The sequence below is a fragment of the Schistocerca nitens genome, chromosome 3 (genome assembly GCF_023898315.1).
Source record: "Schistocerca nitens isolate TAMUIC-IGC-003100 chromosome 3, iqSchNite1.1, whole genome shotgun sequence".
In the NCBI taxonomy this organism is placed as follows: Eukaryota; Metazoa; Arthropoda; class Insecta; order Orthoptera; family Acrididae; genus Schistocerca; species Schistocerca nitens.
Genome location: NC_064616.1, coordinates 294,294,326 through 294,297,619, shown reverse-complemented (window position 1 = coordinate 294,297,619; position 3,294 = coordinate 294,294,326). Strand labels below are relative to the sequence as shown.

The 3,294-nt window shown below is 43.8% G+C and overlaps 1 pseudogene; it reads left to right on the top strand.

Moving 5' to 3' along the window:
- The first annotated feature begins 2,949 nt into the window (after positions 1-2,949).
- On the top strand, positions 2,950-3,069 carry LOC126250325 (5S ribosomal RNA; annotated as a pseudogene).
- The last annotated feature ends 225 nt before the right edge of the window (positions 3,070-3,294 follow it).

The window sequence follows — 3,294 nt, the reverse complement described above, 5'->3', positions numbered from 1 at the left end:
AATGCCCAGGCTTATCAAGGCCGTTATTACGGCCGGAGGTGGTTGTTCTGGGTACTGATTTCTCAGGATCTATGCATCCAAATTGTATGAAAACGTAATAACATGTCAGTTCTAGTATAATATATTTGTCCAATGAATACCCGTTTATCATCTGCATTTCTTCTTGGTGTAGCAATTTTAATGGCCAGTAGTGTATGTTCCCGCGAGAGGGAATCTATTTCGGGTTGTATTTTCCGCTGTTGTTGGCGAGTGTTGCTTGTAACTGAGCGCGCGTGTGCTCGTTAGGCAGACCTTTACATTAGACCTCGGAAGGTAGTGTTTTACTGAATGAGACGGACTCGGTGAGATTTGGTAGAAGCCAATAAATTATATTTGTTTCCGTGAACATTAGAGAGATTTGTTTTTGTGTGACTCTTTCCTTATTGACTTCGAACCGTCTCCCTGTTCGTTTGTTGTGGTCATAATATGTGGGATTTGCTAGTAGCCAGCTGGGAGCGGTATATTGAACTGTTAGCGGTGAACATATTCCACTCAACTAGCCGGATCTCGGAATATTTCCTGAAAATGGTTACAGGGCTTTTAATTATTGACTTTGGAGTTGCCAGAGGTTTAACCCTATCTCGCGGGTTAACGCGAGGCTGGTGACTCTTATTTAGAATGATTGGTAGTGTAGCAGAGCGGAGAATTAATCCCGCCCCTCCAATAACGGTTTCCAATTAAATCCTCGGGGCAGTAGCGGGACATCGCGTAATTTGTCCCGCGCGCCACACATCGCCGAGAGTGCGTCGATAATGGCAACGGGTGTGAAATCGCGCGGCGCCACAGAAGCTCCGAGGCACGGACGAAAGGGACGTTTCAGTCGTTATTATGTGAAATATACGAGGGCGTGCTGAAAATTAATGCTTCCGACTATTTATGTGAAATTTCTTAAAGTTTTTTAAAGAAAACAAGCCTGATTCTTCACGTCTACATATTTATTTCTCATCGTAGTTACCCTGGCGATGAATGCATTTCTCCCAACGAGAGACCAATTTATTGATATCACCACTGAAGAATGTTTGACTTCGTTGACGGAACCACAAATTCACCTCTGCTTGCACTGCTTCATGACTATGAAAGTGAAGTTCTCGAAGGTGTTCTTCAGCTTTTGGAAACAGACGAAAATCGAACGAAAGGCGGGACTGTATGGAGGATGATCGATGACAGTGAATCCAAGGCGTCAGATTGTTGCAGATGTCGCAACGCTTGTGTGTGCTCTGGTGTTGTTATGCTGAAGGCGAGAGGCAGGAGCTCTTCGAATTCGAAACTCGGTTACAGAACGTTGTTTCTCACGCACTAATATAGTGGCGTTACACACCGCCACGTTACATACTACAGTTCGGAGATCTCTAGCGGCAGAGGGTTGGAAATATGTAGACCTGAAGAATAAAAATGTAGAATGTTAGTAACGTTTCTTTTAATTAAAAAGCCTTAAGCATTTGCACATAAAAACTCGGAGGCATTACTTTTTAGCACGCTCTCATACGTTGGAAGAAGTAATATCTTTCTTGAAGTTGAAGTATGGAGCTTGTTTTACGTTCACATGTTATGACATTTCTGGGGGAAGAAATTGTTGTCTATAAAAAGCCACGTGGGTTCCATAAACAGCGGTCTTGTGAAACTCAACTCGCTATTCATGTGTGGGAACCAGTGCGCCGTTCGCAAAGGCTTTCAGATTGGTGCCATGTTCATCGACTTCCGGAAGGCATTGATGCAGTTTCCCACTGTCGTTTAGTGAACAAAATGCGTACTTATCTAGTACCGGACCAGTTTTGTGACTGGATACAGGACTTCGTTGCAGACAAAACTCAAGATGTCATTCTTAGCGGAATAAAACCGAAAAATGTAAAGATGACTTGGAAGTTACCCACCGGAGTGTTATATGGCTGCTACTTTTTACATTTCATGACCTAGTGGATAACGTTGAAGGTTCCGTGACGATATTCACAGACGATGTTGTTGTCTATAGGAAGCTGATCCTGGCATAAATATACAGGGTGTTACAAAAAGGTACGGCCAAACTTTCAGGAAACATTTCTCACACACAAAGAAAGAAAATATGTTATGTGGACATGTGTCCGGAAACGCTTACTTTCCATGTTAGAGCTCATTTTATTACTTCTCTTCAAATCACATTAATCATGGAATGGAAACACACAGCAACAGAACGTACCAGCGTGACTTCAAACACTTTCTTACAGGAAATGTTCAAAATGTCCTCCGTTAGCGAGGATACATGCATCCACCCTCCGTCGCATGGAATCCCTGATGCGCTGATGCAGCCCTGGAGAATGTCGTATTGTATCACAGCTGTGCACAATACGAGCACGAAGAGTCTCTACATTTGTTACCGGGGTTGCGTAGACAAGAGCTTTCAAATGCCCCCATAAATGAAAGTCAAGAGGGTTGAGGTCAGGAGAGCGTGGAGGCCATGGAATTGGTCCGCCTCTATCAATCCATCGGTCACCGAAACTTGTTGAGAAGCGTACGAACACTTCGACTGAAATGTGCAGGAGCTCCATCGTGCATGAACCACATGTTGTGTCGTACTTGTAAAGGCACATGTGCTAGCAGCACAGGTACAGTATCCCATATGAAATCATGGCGGTGAATGGAGGAAGTACAGTACATACTGAGGAAACTAAAATGAGCTCTAACATGGAAATTAAGCGTTTCCAGACACATGTCCACATAACATCTTTTCTTTATTTGTGTGTGAGGAATGTTTCCTGAAAGTTTGGCCGTACCTTTTTGTAACACCCTGTATGTAACGAATTCCGCATAAATTGACGAAGAAATTGACTGCTGTTCGATTACGCTATTGGCGACAAATGACACGAAACACTAACGACCGCAAAATGCCTTGGAGTAACCATTCGGAGCGATCTAATGTGGGATAACCACATAACTGCCAACGGCTTTATCACGTTGGTAATACCGGTTCCCTCCCGATCACCGAAGTTAAGCAAACTTGGTCTCAGTTTGTACTTGGATGGGTGACCATCCGAGATAAACCAGGTGCCGTTGGCTGAAACAACACAAGTCCAATTGAAAGACCGGCACCAGGCCAGTGTGCCATACAACATTATTATACTACACACATGAAAAAAAGTTGTGCATCACCCCAGTTCCCAGAACTCCTGATATAGACGCTGACTATGGATATTGTATCACAGACACAGTCCCCTTGACTGTTCAGAGATGTCACTAAAGCCGCCCCAAGATGTAAACAACCATGCATGAGCAGCGCTTATT